This window comes from Dromiciops gliroides, chromosome 1 (assembly GCF_019393635.1).
Source record: "Dromiciops gliroides isolate mDroGli1 chromosome 1, mDroGli1.pri, whole genome shotgun sequence".
NCBI classification, from domain to species: Eukaryota; Metazoa; Chordata; class Mammalia; order Microbiotheria; family Microbiotheriidae; genus Dromiciops; species Dromiciops gliroides.
Window position 1 is genome coordinate 267,953,989 of NC_057861.1, and position 22,644 is coordinate 267,976,632.

Here is a 22,644-nt window from a genome sequence, read left to right on the forward strand (position 1 = left end):
CTTTAGAAATGGCATAAACACAAATCCAAACCAATCTAAAGAATTAAGCAACAAAAGGTAACAAGAGCTTTAGCTATAGTAAAAGTAGCAGAATTTGATATTCAATCCAATTTTGCATTAAGATTGATAGGAAGAGACCTAAATCTAAGACCTACCAGGAAGAATAGTAGAAAGAACCCTGAACTCAAGTGGATTCCCTACTCACTTCTGACTCAGGGAATCCCTCTCTTCTTTCAATATGTAGTTCAAACACCTCTTTCAAGACAAATCCTTTCCTGATCCTCCTAATAGTTAGTGTCCTTTCTCCTTTACTGCCCTGTTTTTATTTAGTATTTACTCAGTATATTTATTCTTTAAATACTTATATATGTACTGTTTCCTCAATAGACTATAAAATATGTGAGTGTAGGGATTGCTTAATTTTTTTGTTGTTGGTTTTTTTATCCAGAAGTCCCAGCACAATAGAAGCTTAAGAAATGCTTTCTGACTGATTAATCCAAACTCTGTCACAACGTGATGTCTTTAAACTTGGCTCAGTCATGTAACCTCACTGAGCCTCACTTTTCTTATCTGTAAAATGGGTGTAATAATTCAATAATTTTAAATAAAATTTAGCAAATATTTGCTAACTCTCTACTGTAGGCAGTGTACTATTTCTAGGTTATGTGGATGCAAAGATGAACTAGATGCAGTTTCTGACTTCAAGGGACTTATGATTTATCAGGAATGATTGTTGTTGTTCATTTGTCTGTCTCTTTGTGACCCCATGGACTATAGTGTCCATAGGATTTTTTTTTTTTTTGGCAAAGATACTGGAGTGGTTTGCCATTTCCTTCTCCAATGCATTGAAGCAAACAGGGTGAAGTGACTTGCCCAGGGTCACACAGCTAGAAGGTATTGGACTGGATTTGAACTTGGGTCTTTCTGACTCCAGGCCCAGTACACTATCCACTGAGCTACCTAGATGCCTCTTTTTAGGAATTATACCAATAAGAATATAATGCAATAAATTGGTTCCAGGTTATAGGAAGTACTTAATGACAGAAAGGAATGAATGAAATAAGCATTTACTTAGCACTTGCTACATAACAGACACTATGCTAAGTGCTTTACAAATGTCATCTGATTTTATGTTCTCAATTGCCCTGGGAAGAAGATGCTATTGTTATTTCCATTTTATAGTTGAGGAAACTGAAGCAGACAGAGGTTAAGTGATTCACCCAAGGTTACATATCTATTAAGTCTCTGAGGCTAGAATTGAATTCAGGTCTTTCTGACTCTAGGCTCAGTGCTCCCTCCATTCACTGTGCCAACTAGTAGCCTTGCTAAGGACTTTATATATTACTGGGTATGCAATGTGAAGTTATATTGAAGGTTTTGGAAGAGGAAATTTGCATCCAGAAGATTAGAATTTGAGTGTAGAGATTGGAAAGAGGAGAAACTACATGCTGGGAAACCAGTTAGAAGGATACTATAATAGTCTTGGTGAGAGATAGTGAGGTCCTGAACTAAAGTGGCAGCAATAGGAATGGAAAGAAATGAATAGGTATGAAAAAAATTGTGAAGAAAGAATTGATGAACATTGGAAATTGATTGGATATAGGGGGTGATGAAGAAGAAAGCCACAGAGATGACTGATATTTCTCCCTGAGAGAATGGTGGTACTGTGAAAAGAAGAAGGAATGTTAGGAGAAGGGTCAGGTTTGAGGAGAGAGATGCAGAGTTCTTAGACATGTTGAGTTGGAGAAATCATTGAAAGGTTTAGAGAAAGACATCCTATGGGCAGCTGGAAATCAGAGACTGACCTGGAACTCAAGAATGAGGTCAGAACTGGAGATTATAAATTTGGGAGTTATCATCATAGAAGTACAATTTAAACTGTAGCAGTAAGTGATATCAACAAGGGAGAGTATACATAGAAAGGGGACAAAGCCAGAACCTTGGGTGATGTTCACATGTAGTGGGTCTGGAAAAGAGGAGTTTGCGATGGAGACAAAGGAGTGATCAGTGATGTAGGAGGAATACCAAGAAATTTCAATATTTCAGAATTCAAGGGAGAAGGGAGTATCAGGAAGGAAGGGATTATCAACAGTTTCAAATGCTGCAGATAGGGCAGAGAAGCTAAGAACTAGAAAAAAAGCCACTGGATTTCTAAAAAAAAAAAATCACATTATTGGTAATGACCTTGGAGGTCATGTAGCCCAAGCTCCTCATTTAACAAATGAGGAATGTGAAGTCACAAAAGGTTAAATGCCTTGCCGGGGGCCATATAGCTAGTGTCTTAGGTAGTACAGTACATAGAGTTGGAATAACCTAAAATCTTATCCTGCCTTACTAGATGTATGACCCTGGCAAGTCCCTTCATCCCTATGGGCCTCAGTTTCTTCATCTGTAAAATGAAGTGATTGGACTCCAAGTCTATGACCCCATCGAGGCAAATCTCTAACTCCAAGCCCTCTAAGAAATCTATGCATACCACCAACTGCCATCCACAGGGCAGGTAATAAAGGGAATAAGAGATAGGAAGGTGCTCTGGGAGCATAGCATGGTTAAATGGAACATTTATTAAGTGCTGACCATGTGCTAGACACTGTGCTAAGGATGGAAACAGAAATACAAACAAAAGGAAAGATAGCCCCTGCCCTCAAAGAAATCACATTCTTATGGGAGAATACATAAACATATAATGTACCAGCACATAAAAATGAACTGAAAAGAAGGGTGGTGAATTATGTACTCCATATAAGGGCAAAATGGAAAGTTGGAGAATCCGGAGCAGAGCCCAGAGAGGAGTGAAGGTGTCAGTATGGGGCTGGCCTAGTCATGTTCTGAAAATGAAGGTTCTGGGAGGGACACACCAATGAAAAGGTAAAGGAAGAAGGGGAAAAGGAAAAGGGAGGGTTTTTTGTTTGTTCTTTTTGTTTGTTTTTTATTTTTTGTTTTTGTTTTTTTCTGGGGCAATAAGGGTTAAGTGACTTGCCCAGGGTCACACAGCTAGTAAGTGTCAAGTGTTTGAGGCCAGATTTGAATTTAGGTCCTCCTTAATCCAGGGCTGGTGATTTATCCACTGTGCCACCTAGCTGTCCCCAAGGGAGCTGTTTTTGTTCAAATAAGATTGAGGAGACAAAGGGGGGAAAAACCAGAAAAGAGGGAAATATTGAAGATGAAAGAGTGAGAGGCCAATTTATAGAGCAAGGTCTCAATGAAGCTGAGAAGGGCCACAGGCTTTAGGGCTTAGCCTTTTAAACTGTGGGTCGCAATCCCATATGGAGTCATGTAACTGAATGTGGGGGTTGTGAAAAATTTGACAAAAGCAAAAGTTTATGTATACCTATCTTATATACCTATATACCTGGAGTCTTGTAAAAATTTTTTGGGTGAAAAGGGGTTGTGAATGGAAAAAGTTTAAGAAGCCCTGTTCTAGGGTATAGGGTATAGGGAGAGGAGTTGGCACTGGGGAAGAAGAGGGCTGCCAGATGACCACCACAGCTTTCTCTGATGTCGGAAGAACAGAGCTGAAGGAGGAATAAGGACAGGGAGGTTTTGAGGTAAAGCTGAGGGGAGGTGATCACCTTTTGAGAGAGAAGGATCTAGAGGTAGATTTTGGGCTTTGAGATAATGTTGTTTTGCAATGGAAAATATGGTAAATCAATAAGAAATGAATAAAAAAGATGGTTATATATTAGTTAGGGTCCCATTGAGGCTAGTTAATAAATTTGCCCAAGTTAGTAAATGTCTTCCTTAGAAGCCCTGGAGAAAGAGTCTAGAAATCAAATGGTAGGGTTTATACTGCGTTTGGATATAAATGGGGTAGAGATGGTGAAAGGGCAAGAGGATAAGAGATTCATTAAAAGATGATTCATTAAAAGATGAAATAAATAAAGATGAAAAAGATGACTGTTACTGAAATAATAGTTGTTCCATATACTTCATAGGGTTATTGTGAGTATCATATAATAAATGATAATAATAGCTAGTATTTATATGACACTTTAAGGTTTGCAAAGTGCTTTACATTTATGATCTCATTTTATCCTCACAGCAGCTCTGGGATATAGGTATTATTATTAACTTCATTGTAAAGTTGAGGAATCTGCATCAGAGAGTGGTTAAGTAACTTATCATAGGGTTACATAGTATCTAATACTGGATTTGAACTCAAGTCTTTCTGACTAAAGTATAGCACTCTATCCACTACACCTACCTGCCTATGCATAATGTATAATAAAGTAGTTGTAGTCTCTTGGGAGATCACCAGGTTCTTCTCCTTGCCAAGGCTAACCCTTCTACATGCAACCTTGACCCCCTTCCATCCTACCTTCTCCAAGAGATTGTCCTCATCTTTAAAAAAACCTCATTAGTTCTATATCTCTCCTTCCCTTTGTGGCTACTAAGCTCAATGAGAAAGCCATCTATGACCTGATGCTTTCCTTTTCTCTCCTCCCACACTGGCATTTGATCTCAGCATTCAAAGTTACCAATGATCAAAGCTAAGGATGTTGGCAGCCACTTTTGCCACCACAGTCTCTCTGTCTGTCTCCATCTCTCCGTTTCCTCCCTCCCTCCCTTTCTATGTTTCTGTCTCTCTTTTCCCTTCCTCTACCTTCCCCCTTTTCTCTCTCTCCCCCTTTTCCCTTTCTTTCTGTCTTGGTGCTTATCTTTCTGCCTGTTTCTTTGTTTTAGTCCCTCTGTCTATCTTTGTGTTTCTGTCTTTGTCTCTCTGAATCTGTCTCTCCCCTTCTCCTGTCTCTGTCTCTCTTTGTAGCTTTGTCTCTGTATCTCCCTCCCATTCTGTCTTTCTACCCACATCTCTCTCTGTCTTTCTCCATCTTTGTCTCCCCTCTCTTTTCTCCTTTTCCCTTTCTCTCTCTGTCTCGATGCCTGTCTTTCTTTGTTTCAGTCCCTCTGTCTGTATCTTTGTGTCTCTGTCTTTGTCTCTCTGAATGTCTCTCCCTGTCTCCTGTCTCTGTCTCTCTTTGTCACTTTGTCTCTGTATCTCCCTCCCATTCTTCCCCCCTCCCCTGCATCTCTAACTCTGTCTTTCTCTGTCTCTCTGTGACTCTGTCTGTGTCTGTCTCTGTGTCTCTGTCTCTCTTTGTTTCTCTGTCTCTATATCTCCTTTTCTCTTTCTCTCTTCCTGTCTTTTTTGGTTCCTGTCTCTCTCCCCAGTTCTAGAACTGCTCTCACTCGATCAGCCTAAAACAAAAAATGAAAGGTGCATGTGGGGGGGGGTGTAAAAAGAAGGGGGAGGTGTAAAAAGGAAATGTCTTTAAGCAAACTTCTGGTGGTAAACCAGAAAAAAAAAAAAAAAGGATTCTGGCTCCCAAAGTACACCCTCTTCTGGAGGGGTTAAGAACTCTCAGTGCCTCAGGCTGGATCCTATGGCTTTCTGTGAAATCAGACATTATCACTGACCCTCCACTGAACTTGGGATTTGTACACTTCCCTTGCAGCACCTGGTGCATGAAATCATCCAGGATTTTAGAACAGACCTGTACTACCACAGTGCAGCATTTGGGACTTTGCAGAAGGCGAGTGAAACCTGTCTGTTTGGCCTGTTTGAGGACAGCAACCCATGTGCTGCACATGCCAAAAGGGTTATAACCATGCCCAGAGAGATCCTGCCAGCACACTGCATATGTGGAGGACATGCTTAAACTCCACTATGATGGGAAACATGTGGCATTCTCAAAGCAGAAAAAAAAATCTCTTTTTCCTGTTATTGGCAGTTCAGAACATTTAGATATTTTTTCTCCATGAGATCAAAAGGTACCTAAGTATATGATTGTGAATGGAAAAATAAAGGACAGTATCAAGTATAGGCAGGTTTTTTTCCATTTTAATTTTTGTGTGAATTTGGAATACAAATATGAGGACCTAAAACGCAAATGTGGTCACAAAAGTTTCTATGAACAAGTTTCAACAATTCAACTTTGAACAATTATAAATAAACCTGTTAAATTTTTCTGGACAATGCCAACATTTGTTGTTGTTTTTAACAAGTAAATTTCTTTTTGATGGCAAAACATGACAAAATAAGAAAGCTAGTGGGGGTTTTTCAGTCCCCAGCTTTCTTGATTGCTTTTCAGCCTCTGTTGATTGTTCTCTTCTGAAAACTTTCCTCTCTAGTTTTTCATGATGGTTGGACCACTCCCTCAGCCTCCTGTGCTACCTCTTCTTCTGGGTCATGCACACTAAATGAGGGTGTCTCCCAATATTCTGTCTTGGGTCCTATTCCCTCCTTCCTCAGTACTCCCAAATGCAACATGCCCCAAATAGAAATTAACAGCAACACTGGTCGTCTTGCTGTTCCTTGAATATAACATTCCCATCTTCCAACTCTGTGACATGGGGCTAACCCCTATACTTGGAATGCTCTGCTTCCTTACCTCTACCTCCTGATTTCAAACCTTATCTCAAATCCTACTTTAGGCAAGAGGCTTTCCCCATCTTGATCACGTTCCTCTCGTCTTCACCTTCGCCCTAACCCCATACTGTTAGTACCTTAGGTCTGAGATTACCTTTCACTATTTATGTCTGTTAGGTACAATTTTTTTTTTGTGTGTGCACATTGTCTTCCGCATTAGACTGTGAGCTCCTTGACAGCAGGGATTATTTTTGCCTCTCTTTGTATCCCCAGTGTTTAGCACTTAATAAATACTCACTAACTAATACATAATATGTATATAGGCAGCAACCAATGGACCAGAGAAGATAAACAAGAAGTGGAAATTCTGGGAAAGTTTATTAAAAGGAAAGGGAAATTTCTCTCTCATCAGATTGTTTATTGTTCCTGGGAAGAGATAGAGAAAGTAGGGATGTCAAAATCAAGGGTAAGTAGTTCCTTTATCTGCATGTTGCTACCTCTTAGAAATGAATTTATCCTAATGATACTTGGAAATTCCAGAAAACTTTCATTCTGCCTCCTTCAAATTATTGGGTTCCTTGCTTTTTCTTCCAGCTATAAATCTATGATCTTAGGATCCTGTGAATTATTGATTTATTAGCAATAACTCCCAACTTTCATAGCCTCTACTAATGCCTGCTCAAAAATGTATTAGCCACTTTAATTTTTTTTTTCTACACAAGCAGAAGTGAAGCAATTGCTTTCACAATTAAATCACCAAACCACTTTGGCTTTAATTATATAGGTATTTCAGTAATTTATACCTTTAGAGTAGGTATAAATATACATATACTTGCAATCTCAGAAAACAGAGTCAGCTCTTAATCATCTGTGATAATAAGAGAAGTGGTGTGGAAAGTGTGAAATGATTGATAATTTTTCTAAAAACAAAATCATTTATAATTGGCTTTTGAATGCAACCTGAAAAATACCTTCAGGATGTTGCTATACCATTTACCAGACTTTTTTTTTAAATGAACTTACTAGTATATTCCATCATGTAACTTTTTGACTGACTTCTTTATTAGCTGGTGGATTAACTGTTAACTGAGCTATTTTATTTTGGTTTGTCATAGCTTTAAGCCGAGATATCTAGTCCAAGTTTAAAAGATATACCAAATTAAATTTTGGTCACAAACAGTTATTTCACATTATTATGAATGACAAGAAATATCCAGATTGTCTGGCATAAATGAAAAGTTGAATACATAGCAAAATAAAGTGGGGAACCCAGTCTTGGATAGATGATGGATCTGTTCCCATCTCCTGATAAATCAAAGTTTCTCTCCCTGAGCCTCTGCCAACCACTCACCAACAACTATTTGGCCAAAAAACATCACTGATTAGGGAACTTTAATGAGGGTACAATATAGGCCTGGGACTTCAGAGCATTTGTCAAAATATCCTAAATAGCCTAGACAAGACAAGACAAGACAAGACAAGACAAGTCAAGGCAAGACAAAGTAAGGCAAGACAAGGCAAGATTAGGACACATTTATTAAGTCCCTCCTAGGCTTCAGGCACTGTGTACTGGTAAGTAAATTCTTGATGTAATGTTGTTATCCTCAGGGTTTTCAGAGAGATGGCATTCCACTATAGAGGGGCGTTGTGATTTTGTGGATACCAGACTAGGTCTAGAGACAGAAGCCCTAGATTTGAATTCCAGCCCTATTTATATTTTAGTCCTTGAGCAAATAACTTCTCTTTGGGGCTCAGTTTCTTCATTTGTAAAATGAGAGAGGTTGATTTATTAGTAGTAGTACTAGTAGTAGCTGATTATTTCTTTTTTTTGTTTATTTTTGGGTTTTTGTGGGGTTTTGTTTTGTTTTGTTTTGTTTTGCAGGGGTAGATTATTTCTAATGTCTTTTCCAACACTGATTCCTTGATCTTTGATACATGGCTACTAGATAGCTCAACTTTTTTTTTTGTAGGGGTTTAACTTGTTCATGTATTTGTTAATTGCTTAATGCCACTTACCTATTCTTCTCCTTCCTGTAATATTTTTACATGTTAAAAGAGATATTTTAGTTACACAAGGCCTAACTTTGTGGCAAACTAGTGGTAAAGAGAGTATAATGAACAGAGCACTTGAAGTCTGAATTGGTAGAACCCAGGTGGGTTCTACTCCCAATTCAACCCCCAGTGGATTGTGTGATACTGGAGAAGTTATACAGTTAATTTGACTTCAGTTTCCTCAGCAACAAAATAAGTGTATATTGGACTAGATGGGGACAGCTAAGTGGCCCGGTGATAGAGTGCTGGACCTAGAGTCAGGAAGACTCATCTTCCTGAGTTCAAATTTAACCTTAAACCTTTCTAGTGGTGTGACCCTGAGAAAGTCACTTAACCCTGTTTGCCTCATTTTCCTCATTAATAAAATGATCTGAAGAAGGAAATGGCAACCCATTCTAGCATCTTTGCCATCACCTAAAGGGGTCACAAAGAGTTGGACATGATGGAAATGACTGAGCAGCAACAACAATAAATTGGATTAAATCTCTATGGCTTTACCAGCTCTTCTAGAATACTATATATTATTCTGTAGTTGGGTGAAAGCAAACTTCATTGGCACACTTCATATAAAGCCTCATAAGAATTGGTTTTCTTAACTTGGGAAAACTTGCAAATGAAGTGACCAGAACTAGGACATTGTACATATTTACAGCAATATTGTAATGATGATCAACTATGAAAGACTTAGCTACTCTGGTCAATAAAATGATTTAAGACACTTCCAAAGGACTCATACTAAAACACGCTATCCACCTCCAAAGAGAGAACTGATGAATTCAGTGCAGATTGAAGATAATTTTTTCACTTGCTTTATTTTTCTTGCTTTTTTTGAGGGGGGGGTAGTGTACTATGAGTACTATGGAAATATGTTTTGCCTGACTTCACATGGATAATTAATATTGTGTTGCTTGCCTTCTCAATGGGTGAATGAGGGACTGGGCAGACCGAGAGAATTTGGAATTCAAAATAAAAACAAATGTTAAAAGTAAATGAATAGGGGGAAGCTAGGTGGTGCAGTGGATAAAGCACCTGCCCTGGATTCAAGAGGACCTGAGTTCAAATTTGGCCTCAGACACTTGACACTTACTAGCTGTGTGACCCTGAGCAAGTCATTTAACCCTCATTGCCCTGCAAAAAATGGGAAATGAATTAAAAGAGTTAACCTGTGGATAAGGACAAATGAAGGCTATTTTTTGTGGGAAAGAATAATTAGCAAAGTTTCTTGCTTATTTTCTGTGGCATATAGTCACATTTAATGTAGGACCCTATGTCCTGATTGTGAATGGTAATAGATTAGATTAGATGAAACATTTATTAAACCCTCAATAAAATGCTTAATCTTGTCCTTTTGGCTTATGGAGACAGCAGTGAGTGGCACTTTTCTTGATAAAGATACCCATGGCACAATCTTCCTGCTGACTCCCCACCTGCCCTTATTGTTCTTTTGGGAAGTTAGACAAGACAAAAGTTGTCTAATGCCATAACATGTCAGTCTTTTCAGCTGTAGCTCCATTTCTATTGCCTTTAACATTCTGCTAAATTTTTGCCTTAAAGGGGGAAAAGTTGACATTCGAAAGGAAGGGATTATTTTGCCACCTTGGTTGTTTGTCTTTGATGGAAAAGAAAACAATTAGGACAATCCAAGAGATATGCATAAAACATCACTAGCACACTAAATGACATTGTTATTGTTGTTGTTGTTGTATTTAAAAACCACGCTTCCTTTTCCACCAACTGCACAGCTAGAAGGCCAAAGAAAATCACTGTTCCCCTCTCTTGACCCACCATAAATTGATACTAGCCCCAGCCATATAGCTATCAGCTGGTCTAATTTAGCACATTAGTTAAGTCCCTTAATGCACACCTCAAATGGCTCATCTAATAATATTCTTCAATGACCAGTGGCCTCACCCTTGCCCTAGAGCTCTGAAGTTCAAATTCTGATAATTTAGTCTCTGCTCCAGAGTGCTGTGGGATAATGATACCATAAGGTAGCTTTCTATTGATCATATCATAACTGTTAAATATTTCACAAACTCGCTCATGGATTCTTGGTCACAGGTTCTCATGGTAAGACATGTTAACAGGGTTACCATTCTGACACTACCTTAATAGAGATGAGTGTACCATCTCTCGATACTAGCAATTTGAAAGGGCAAAAGCCTATTTGAAAAGAATACATCACTTTAATTTTAATATTCTCAATCTTTCCAATTAGGATCAGCCATTATGCTTCCTAATCATGAAAATTAAACATGGTTTCAGTAGGAGTTCAGCATGAAAGGGCATTCTGAACACAGGAGGGTTTGGAGACAAAAGATATTAATTCACAACTCAAGAAGCCAGAAGGCATGTGGTATCCCCCTCATAGGAGGATGAGTATGCAAAGGCTTCAGGGCATGAGCTGGTTGTGTTAGTGCAAAGGGTGGGCTTAGCCCAAACCATCATGGACCAATAAGCAAGGGAAGAGTATCTTTGTACCATATATAGGAAATTTATTTTTGCAAAAATTCTTAGCAGAGATTTTCTTGCCACCTTGGTTCACAAAGGATATCACTACTGTCATTGCCACTACTACTACCTCTACAACCATCATTATTACCACTACTACTATCCCTACTATCATTACCACTATCACAACTACTAAGACTATTACTATTACTACTACTGCTGCTACTGCTGCTGCTGCTACTACTACCACTACTTCTGCTCCTACTATCATTACCACTATCACAACAACAACAAACAACAACACATACTACTACTACTATTACTTCTGTTGCTACAGTGGGTCCTAGATGCATGGCTCAGAAATTGGTCACAGTGTTGGAAATATGGGAGATCATCCACACACACAAAAATGTCCAGTTGTAAAGACAATGCTTGAAGTGTGAGAGAGGACTCTTCCAGTGTTTCAGCAACTTTAATTCTAACTCCTTGTTATTGAGGGTTTTTAGACCCCTTTGGGGTATCCACCCCTTCTGCCTCCATGCATGTTTGAACCCTCTCTTCTTCCACTTCCCTCTTTCATGTCTTTTCCTTTTGACCTTTTCTTTTACTCCTCTTACATTTTCTCCCTTCTAAGCCAAAAGTGGTAGAAAACAAAGGGAAGGGGGTCAGGAGATGAATATTCAGGGTTTGACAGAAAGTAATTGATGCTATGGTATTAGGGTGCAAATTATAGTTCTTTTATTAATTTCATTTTGAGCAAAGCTGGTGATTTCCCCATACAATAACTATGCACCAAAGTAAAGGAAAGACCTAACTGTAGCATCTTCCTCTGTAACCTAACATAAGTATTCTTCCCTCTAGGCACCTGTGATCTGGGTTGAAATAGTTTTGTCAGGTGACTGTTGGGAATGGGCAAAATAAAAGAAGGTTATCTCTTACACATCCAAGAGGACACAATACTAGTATCTTCTAAGCCTAAGGGGGGACTTGACATCAACAGATACATGTTCTGGCTTTTGTGGCTTTATTCTATAACAATTAGGTTGAATGCTCAGTGAGTGCTTATCTCCCTGGAGTAAACACATATTTACAATTGGAATGAAGTGTGAAATCCAGTTTTATGTCTAAATTAATCTTTCTAAGCTACTGTTTCATTTTTGGTCTGCTGCTTGGGTTTTGTTCAAAACCATCTTTCTGGTATAAATTTCATTATTCCTAGATGCTTTTCTGTTTCCTCCAAAAGTGTGCCTTTTAATCCTGTTTCCCCACTTCTTTAAGTCATTCAAGAGGAATGACAACCCCCCCCCACATACACACACACACACACACGCACATAAGGAGCAGATATGTGGCACAGTGGATAAATCACTGGCCCTGGATTCAGGAGGACCTGAGTTCAAATCCAGACTCAGACACTTGACAGTAGCTGTGGGATCCCAACCAAGCCACTTAACCCTTATTGCCCCACCAAAACAAACAAACAAAACAAAACAAAAACAAACACAAAAAGAATGACCAAGTGTACTCTATCACTGACACCAAGTGAATTAGGTAAATTCCAGGGAAATCCTGCCATTCATTGATCAATTTCACTGTCCATATGTTAATTAATTGACAACAATTACTTGCTGTGGCCAAGAGAAACTCCAGACAGTAAGAACCATGAAATATTCTTGGGTTTGTTCATACTATCTCTGATACTCACTTCAAACAATGGAATAAAATGACAGTATTGTGCATTCAGAAGCTGTTCCCAAAGCTTACATGAGGTCAACTGAAACCAGGTATGATGATAAAGGATGCTTCATGGAGCTGGGGAGAGGTGGTTGGAAAGACAAAAGCACTGCTATTGCATACTATGTGCTTTTCAATTTTATTTCCTGTATAGTTACTAATAATTCCTGTCATAAGTGACATGACCTCAGAGGTGAGTTGTGCCAGATAGGGAATGGCTACTATTTGAATTTCAGAAAGAATCACAGGATACTGTATTAGAAAATGTTCTATCAATAGAAAATCTAAGGAAGTTCAAGTAGGTTCACAATTGGTGAAAAAAATAAGGTCCTATGGGGAAGGAGACAAATCTTTTTCAAGAATCCATTATGTACGAGGTCTCTTGCTAAGGGCTTTATAAATTTGTAAATATTATTTCATTTGATCTTCACAACACTCAGGAGTAGGTGGTATTATTATCCCCATTTTACAGTTGAGGGATATAGGGGCATAGACTTGAAAGTTACCTTTGAAATTATCAAGCCCCACTTTACAGGTGAGGAAATGATGCCTGGTACTAAGTACAGGGCCTGGCGAATAGTTGGTGACTAACTGAGGTTCTGCTTCAGGGTCTCGTGGTAAACAATAGATGGAGGTCCCAGCAAGAAGGCATTGTGCATCAAGATTTCCTAGCAAATAGTAGTAGCAACGATATAGACAGAGATTATTCTGGGAAAGGACTGAAGAAGCTGGCATGACAAGGAAGGATCCCAGTCCTAGAGAAATTGGACTAGTGGGCAGAGGACAAACACAATGTTGATGAATAAGACAACGAGACAGGAATATAGTTACTGAATTGAGGTTAGTCACAAGAAACAAGATGAGAACCTGATTACTAGAATTAGGGTACAAGTCCAAAGCATGTTCAGCCCCAAGAAGGGCTTGATACTGAGCTACTGGCGTGTCTTTTTAAAATTCCTTCTGACCAAGACCAGAATTGGTTCAGAGCCTAGGGCACACTTGAATCTATAAGTCAGGGTTAAGTTACAGGGAACAAATCATAGGTCGATCATCATACTTCTTTGGTCATAGTTGAAAAATAAAAGTCAGTAGCTTCAGGGAATAGTGGACAATAATTTTTAATTCTGTTTCCATGGACACATTGTTTCATAGGATTTAGAACTGAAGGGGGCTTTAGAAATCACCTTGTCCAACCATCTCATATTATAGAGGAAGAAACTGAGACTCACAGGAGTGAAGGACTTGCTAGGTCACAGATAATAAATAACCAAAGCTCAGGATTTGAACCTAAGTCTTCTAACTCTAAATCCTAAACCCTTCCACTATATCAATTACTCCAACTCAGAGAGCATCATCTTATTATTGTCTAAATGCTTTACTTTCTGCTTACCTACACTGAAGGTCTACTGCAATTTTCTCTTTACACACCCAGGATCTTCCTTACCTTTTTTGGCTAGAGATTTTACTCTTTGGAAGAGCTTAATGGCAGGGGCACATTTGACAATTTCACTTTGTTTCCTCTCCCTTAAAACTACTAATAAATATTTAGAAAAGATCTTCCAAACAGTACTGAGTAGGAAAGGGCTGGGAAAGGATGACATTACAGACTAGTTCTATTGGACATTTGAATTTTCAAGAAGGGGCAATACTGTTTAGGAAGCTCTGCATGTTGTCAGAGGATCACCAGATATGGAAGAAAAATGTTTATTTTTCATGCTGAAATACAGAAATGGCTAACTGTGGAAGGGAGGGACACACCCTTGAGATGGTAAGGTATTTTAGAGGGTTAGATGGTGACTATGGCTTCCAGATAGGAAAGTCTAATTATACTGGTGCAGAATAATATCCAGCATGCCATGGGGTTGGCCACCATATTAGCTCTTTGTTTTTCAAAAATTTATGGAGGATGAGCCCTAGATTTGAATCTCAAAGGGATCTTCAAGGACAATTATCACAACCGCCTTATTTTACAAGTGAGAAAACCAAGGGTCAAGGTCCATAGGTAATATATTAGAGGATGGATTTGAACCCAAGTCTTCAGACTGGTTAGCCGCTGCCCTTTCTGACATGTTATATTTTTTGAAAAATCTTTTTCTATGGGATACTATCTCCAATGTTATGATGGGGAGCAATGAGGGAATAAGGTTGCCTTATAGAAATTAGATTTTCAGATAATTTTTCTGGAAAAAAAATGATCACATAAATGGGAATTAGCTTTCCTGAAATGCTGAACAATAGAAGTAGCTGGAAAATGACAACATGGGAAATTTAGACTAGATAACAGGAAGACTTTCCTGCTGTGACAACCTAATAAGGACAGTAGCCTGTCAAGAAGCCCAGGTATTTGGAAATCAACTCATTCTTTCCAATTCACAAGTAAAGCAAGAAACTGTCTTTCTCAACCTTGCAGCTTACAAAGGCAAAACCAGAAGTCTTTTAAAAAAGAATACTACCCTTCTTACCTGGCATGGATGTGACTATAGCCAAGACATATTATGAAAGACAAGCCAAGAAGGTGCTGGAATCAGAAATGGAAAACTGACTACTGAAGTATTAACCTGCCAACCTCCCCTTTTCAGACAAACCCAACCCAACCCAAGAGATCCTCAATATGGAGTGACGTTTTGAAAAGCACAGAACGAAACAGTAAAGTTAATGTTGCATAAATGACTAGGGAGCCAACAGGACCCAATGAAAGATTTCTGCTCTTGGTTATTACTTCAGAACTTATGTTGACTCAGCACCAGGTCCACCCCCTTTGCTGACCTTCCCCTGACCCCTCCAGCTATTAGTCTTTTTGGGTATGGAATTATTCTGTTCAAACATGGGGGTTCAAGAGGCAAGGACAGAGAATTCTTCAGACCCTGTAACCACATTTGTAACCATTCCTAGGCTCTGCGTTCATGTCAAAATGAACTCTGAGAAGCTGGAGTTCCAACTGCAGCATTATGGCTGAGCCTAGAAACTCCCTCTCATCCTTCATAGCAGGGGTTTCCTCTTCAGAGGTTTATGAATGCAGAACAATATGGAAATCAGAAGAAAAGAACGAAAAGTACCTAGATCAGCTGAGTCATGTCTGCATTATACAAATCCGACTGAAGGCATGAATAAAAACCCTCATCTGCAGCGATGGAGTTACCAGACTGTTTTTGATGGAAATTTCTATAGGGTTCACGGGGACTATCTTGCTTCAATTAACCTCACACAGAGAGTGCTACTTCAGACCGTCAGTGATTACTTATTTCTTTCATGAAAAAGTAAGTAATGCCTTTGGAAAAGAACTTGGGGAACATTTTTATTTTCTTCTGCTGTGTTAACCAAAGGCTTTCCTGATAGAGATGTTCAGAGCAGTGCTCTGTGTTTAAGACGATAAGGCAAGGAGGACAAAGACAGGGCTGGTCAGTCATGTACACTCAGCTAAGGTAATGAATGGGAAAGAAGAGATCCCTGAACTCTTAATTCCAATGCCCTTCATTTGTGGTGTAGACAGTATTTCAAGAAAAGCAAGATTTGACAAGATTGCAAGCTAGACTGAGTCCGAGGTACCACAGCCATCTGGGTCCTTCCCCGGGTCACTGTGTTAGGATCTCAGAAGTCCCAGTCCCTGCTACATCTATGGAAGATTTCATGGACCCTTACCTCTACCTCACAGAATCCCTCTCTTCCTTCAAAATGCAGCACAAGCTCAGCTTTTCGTACGAAGTTTTACTTGATCCCCCAGCTGCTTGTGCCCTCAAACTACTTTGTAATTATTATTTTCATATTCATTCTAATAAACATATATGTTCCTATTACTATTGCCCCAATAGAATGTAAGCCCTTTGTTGAGTAGGGATTGTTTCATTCTTTGTATTTGCACCCTCATCACCTATCATAGAGCCTAGAGCACACTATGTATTAGCAAGATCTATTCAGTACTTATTGGAGATAATCTCTGAAAGAAGGCATTAAGATTAAAGAGGCTAATGAGAGGATTAAATGAGAGAATTTAGAAGGAAAAGAGAAGAGGAAATAAACACTTTGGGGAACACTTCGGGTTAGTGGACTGAGGATGAACGATCAGAACCAGGAGAGAAAGTTGTCACAAAAATATAACCTAGAGAGAAAAGAGGATGCTTGGAGGTCAAGTTGAGGATTAAGAAAAGACCACTAAATTTGTCAATTAATAAAGAAATCATTGATAAACTTGGGGATAGCAATTTCAGTTGAATGATGTAATCAGAAACCAGACTCCAAAGGATTTAGAAGAGAATGAGAAGTGAGAATGTTTCAGGGAGAAACTTGGAGTCATTAAGAAAACTATACAATCTCCCAGCGATCACCCAGTTTGTTCTCTTCCTTCATTTGAATTTTAGACCATTTTCAATGTCTGCCCAAGATATAAGTGATGGTGAATGAGTTCTTTGGTTTGTCCATATAACAACATATGTCTGGAAAATAGGCATTCTTCATTTTTTTTCATATGTTGATAGGCTGAAGGACATAAGGATTATAGATGTTATTTCTGAAGTTCTGCAATACTTTGGGGCACAATGTCAAATACAAGAAAGGAGCATCAAGAAGACTTCACCATCCATAATGAATCTTTCTTCTATTTGGAATCTGGCTTAGAACATTATCCACAAACTTAGCATCAGAGATTTATAGTCTGAAGAGGTCATTTAGTCCAATGGCGTCAAACTGACCTCTTCTGGTTGTGTATTGACTTTTATAAAACCACAAATTAACATTATATTTTTATTTGTTAAACATTTTCCTAATTACATCTTAATCTGGTTTGAGCTACACTTGGGAGTTTCATGGGAAAGTGTCATGGTGTGTATGTGTTTTATTTATTTAACAAATAATAATAAGGGTTATTTAACAAAATTGTTATCTATTGTGACACTTTGTGAGGAATCTTGCATGAATTTGACATACTCATGGGTAGATAGCTTTTTGGAGATCTTCTAAATGACATTTTGCCCTATCAAATCAAAGTTTTTTTTATGGTCAATGAAAAGCACAGTGGAAGCTTGTAATCTATATAGTCAGTTTTGTCATTCTAAAGATAGATTAGGGTATGCTATAGATCATTTTTGAGGAAGTCTACCTGTTCATTTCTCACATTTTCATGAAAAATTTCTTCTACATATGTGTAGATTATTCTGATACTTTATAGAGATGGAAACATGTTGGTTCTGGTTATTAATGTTTTCTTGGTCACCTTTTTCAGGACAATAAAAAGACGCTGGGATTCCCACCCCCCATGCTTATGGTATCCTCTTCTTTTTTTAGATGCCCTGAGAATTGATCCATCAACACCTTGAAAACTGTGCTGCTTCCAGTAGACTTCCTCTGTCTATAATATTGCCCAACTGCTCTTTCTTTGTTTTCTTTAGTCCCATTTGGATAACCTAATTCAGCATATTGGGAACTATGTGATATTAAAGTGTAAATGTGGTGGCTTCACGATCATAGAATGGCTCATACATCTAGAACTGGAAGGCAATAACCTATTCTCAGAGGGCATCTAGTCCTATCCCCTCATTTTTTGTCTTTTTGGGGGCTATTTTTGCATCTATTCCTAGTGCCTGGCTCATAATAGATGTTTGATAATGTTTTTTGGGTTTTTTTGGGGGGGGCAGGGCAATGAGGGTTAAGTGACTTGCCCGGGGTCACACAGCTAGTAAGTGTCAAGTGTCTGAGGCTGGATTTGAACTCAGGTCCTCCTGAATCCAGGGCTGGTGCTTTATCCACTGCGCCACCTAGCTGCCCCAATGTTTGATAATTTTTTTTGTTGATTGGTGCCATAAATAAATTTCTACTTGGGTTCAAGTTGTCCTAGGTGACTTCTGAAATTTTGTGATTCAATAATTCAGAGTCTGTGACTGAGCAACAATTGGAATTTTCCCTAAAAAGAACTTAGTGCCCACAGGCACAACTGTTTGCTTCCTGTTTGTTACTTCCTTCTAAGAATCTAAAGCCAGTTCTATTTCCCTAACAAAATGTCTGCTAGAGATCCTTACCCCTGAAATAACAGGTAACTACTTAGCATCCATTAGCCATGATTAGTTTAAAAAAATTATTTCATCATCTAATTAATAATGTGTTGAAGGCACTTCACTGAGTACAGGTAAAAGCTGGCTCAAGGAATTGGTCAGAAAGTTTTAGAACTACTTGATGGCCCCAGCTCAGGTGGAAGATCAGAGTATTCAAATTTTCAATTTGCTTTTTTTTATTGCAAGTTTAATACTCACTAACCACAAATGTTTCTATATTAAAAGTAATACAAAACAGAAGATTTTGTATGAAATTATAAATTTATATTACGTGCAGTTTTTAAAACGCATAATAAACTTACAATGTAGCAAAAAAATTGCCTGCCCTGTTTATGTCCTCTTTTGAACATCTTATTGCTTTTCTCTATGTATGTTGAATGTTTTACTGATCCTTTTTTTTTGCCGTCTCTATCACTTCTCACAGACTCATCCTCTCTTCCAAATAGAAACCTTCTGTTTTAACAAATATGTATAGTCATGCAAAACAAACCAACACTTTGGCCATCTCTGAACATGCATGCCTTATTCTATATCTCTTACCCATCACTTCTCTCCAGGAAGTGGAATATTTGCTTGATCCTCAGTCTTTTGAAGTCATGATTGGTTGCTGCTTTGGTCAGAATTCTGAACTCTGAAAAGGGGTTGTGGAGAGAAAAAAAATCGCATGGCTTTGCTTAGAGTCAGCTTGCAGGTTCTTAGTCAAATGCTTTGAGCTCTTTGGGTTTTGTTTTGTTTTGGTTTTTTTTAGTAGTTTTTAGTGGTATTTGTTTTTAGTAGTATTCAACAAAGCAGATGGGCTTTATTCTGGACCTTAACAATGGGAAATGCATCTCCTTCTGGGGGCCTAGGAGGAATAACAAAAGCAGACCACATGAATTTCTGTGTCATTTTCTTCAGAACCTTTCCTCTAAGTCAATCCTTTCAAATCTAGAAGGCTGTCTTCCCTCTGTTTGTCCTCCTTATCAAAGCAGGAAATCAAGTTGTTTGAAAGTACTGGGCCATGAATCAAATAACTAATCAGCTCTAGAGGGCTGCTTTGTATTTTGTTTGGATTTTTTCTTTGATGTTGGACATAAGGGAGGGCATGTGGTCCATAGACAAACACCTCTGGGTGATAAGAACCTAGCAATTAAATTCATGAGTGATTGTGAACAGATGCTTCCCTTTAACTGCTCTTTCCCAAAGAATGAAGTCTGGCTTTAGGACTAGACCCAGGTAAGGAAATCTCTATCAAGAGTGCAGCACCTGTGCTAAAGGCCCTAAATGTGACCTACCTATAACTCTATGAGCATTTCTATCCTACAGGCTCAAATACATAGAACTGGATGGAGCCTCTGAGACTCTTTATTCCAACCCCCTCATTTTACAAATGAGGAAAATAAGTCCCAGGGAAGTTAAGTAATTTGATCAAGGTCACATGGGTAATATCATAAGTACAATTTGAACTGAGGTCCTCGGTCTCCAGAGCCAGTGCTCTTTCTTTTTTAACTATACCCACATCTGGCAGTCCTAGCTCCCAGAGTCCCTGTCTTTGTTTTTGTCTGTGTGTGTGTGTGTGTGTGTGTGTGTGTCTATCTCAGTCTCTCTTTCTTTCCCTCTCTCTCCTTTTTCTCTGTTCCGCCCCCCCCCCCCACATTCCTTGTGGATCAGGCTGCCTCTATAACCATCCTGGTCTTTCTTAGTCCAGGATAACTCAGAATAGGTCACCTCATGAAAGCTTACCTAATCTTCATTGGGGAAGATGTCAACAATACACTCATCTTTCCCCTAATCAACATTCCTTCTTATCTTCTTTCTGAAACTAAAATTCATCATGCTACCATTGCTTCTCTCTCACTGATGCCCTTCTTGGATCATTTGCCTCATTTGTGTCTGATAACAGAAATCAAGGAAGGATAAAATGGTTGAAACAATGGATTCCCACTTGGTTGGTGGCCTCTTTGCATGACTATGTTCTACCCCATGACCCCCTCTGAGGCTCTGGTTTTGCATTCCTTGGCAAACTGAAGGATATATTGGCCTTCAATCATCCAGGCTCATTTTAGGATAAATACTTTTTTGCGTATGCCAGCAGAACTGAATGACATTTTCGTTACTGTCCTTACAGCACAAACCCACCTCCTGCTGGCATTTTTCCTTATTCCTCCTCTAATTTCAGGTCATAAATTTTAGGTAGCTCTGAAAATGAGATGATCCCAGGAGCAACCAGAATTTTGTTGCATGTACCGTGATGAGAGCCCGATACTGTTCTCCTCAGGTTCAGAAAGCTATCATTTTCTCTTGATTTATGAAGGGAAGGGGGAAAAAAGACAGATAAGCTTTGGGTTTTCCTTGTTCCTGAAATGACATGTTCTAGTTCCCCAAGGAGTATAAACTCTAGTGCTTTCATTGCTGACTTCCCTTGGTAATGACAGGATTATGACTTAGTAGTGAGCCTTCTCATATCCCAGCCGTTACCAGCTAAGGCTTCTGTGATGTGAGTCAGATCAGTGGTGCAGCAGAATTCCCTTCTTGGTGGAGAAAATTTACTACTTGTGGAGTAACTGTCTTCCAGTTCTCTCTCTCTCTCTCTCCTTCTTTTCTTCCTTCCTCCCTTCCTTCTTTCCTTCCTTCTTTTCTTTTCTTCCTCCTTTCCTCCCTCCCTTCCTCCTCGCTTTTTTCTCTTTCCTTCCTCCCTTTTTCCTCCCTCCCTCCCTTCCTTCCTTCCTTTTTTCCTTCCTTCCTTCCTTTCTCTTTTAAAAAAATCTGATTCTTAAGTGCATTGGGATCAAGATATCACTAGCTATAAATCATGCTATAAAACAAAACATAAATTAGAAATTACTTACAAGCCACATAATTTATGTTGATCAGTTTTCAAACACAGCCTTTTTCAGATTATAGGATGAAGCATAACTAATGTGATGATAACTCATATGGCTAAATGTAGTACCAGTAAAGAACATGATGCTGTGCAGAGACAAACTGTCAGACGGAGGGCTCCAGTGCACCTCAAATATATTCCTCCATCAGCTTCTTTCTTCTTTATTGCATCTAATTTCTTGACTTCACTACTTCAATATGATTGGCATCGGTTACATTAAAAAGTCATATTAGCTCTTCAGTGAATTACAACTCTCGACTCTACTCTGTGATTTATCTCCATTCTGCTTCTTGCTCTCTCACTACACAAGCTCAACTCCCTGGTGGAGCTGGAGGCAGAAGTTTGGACTTGATGAATGAAAGGCAAATGTGAACAAATCTTTAGACATTTCCTTTTGGAGATTTGCAAAAGGGTGTTTCTATCTGTTAAGCTTGTGGGGAAGAGCAGGCATCCTGGGCCTCCTCACCTGTGCCAGCAAGCTGCTCGAGTCAGCAGAAAGTCAGCATTGTGCTGAGAGAGTACTCTGACCCGGTTTTTGACTTTAGCCCCATGGGGCCAAACTTTGAGGTTACTTCCCCCTCACTTTCCCCTTTCCTCCCCCAAAGTAAAACATCAAAGAGAAAAGGAAGTAAGTCTATTAGGTTTGACTCTAGAAGTTTCAAGTTAAAACATAGAGAAACTGTTGCTACATTTTACTTGGGTTTGAAGGTAAAAAGAAGAGTGAAATTCTGCCTGAGGTTAGGAAAAAAGGTGGATGAATATGACCTATATATTCATTTCTCAAGTGAACTATTATCTTATGGATGTGGGTATTCCTCCCAACAATGCAGGTCAAAACTCATCCATGCTTACTTATCTAGGCAACTCTTTTTAAAAAGTATTTAATTTATAATTTATGGAATAAAACAAGCATTTCCATAACATAATTAAAAAAAGATGATTGCACATGAAACTGCAAATCTATTATACACAACTTGTTATTCCTTTTAAATATATAATAGTTATCATGTAAATTTCTTTTTCCCCCTTTTTTCTTCCCTCCCCCCCTACCCCCTAGAAGTTCATCACTTGGTCACAGAACATCCTGAAGTTTTGACATGTCCAGTATACAACATAGACTATGCACTGGTTATCAC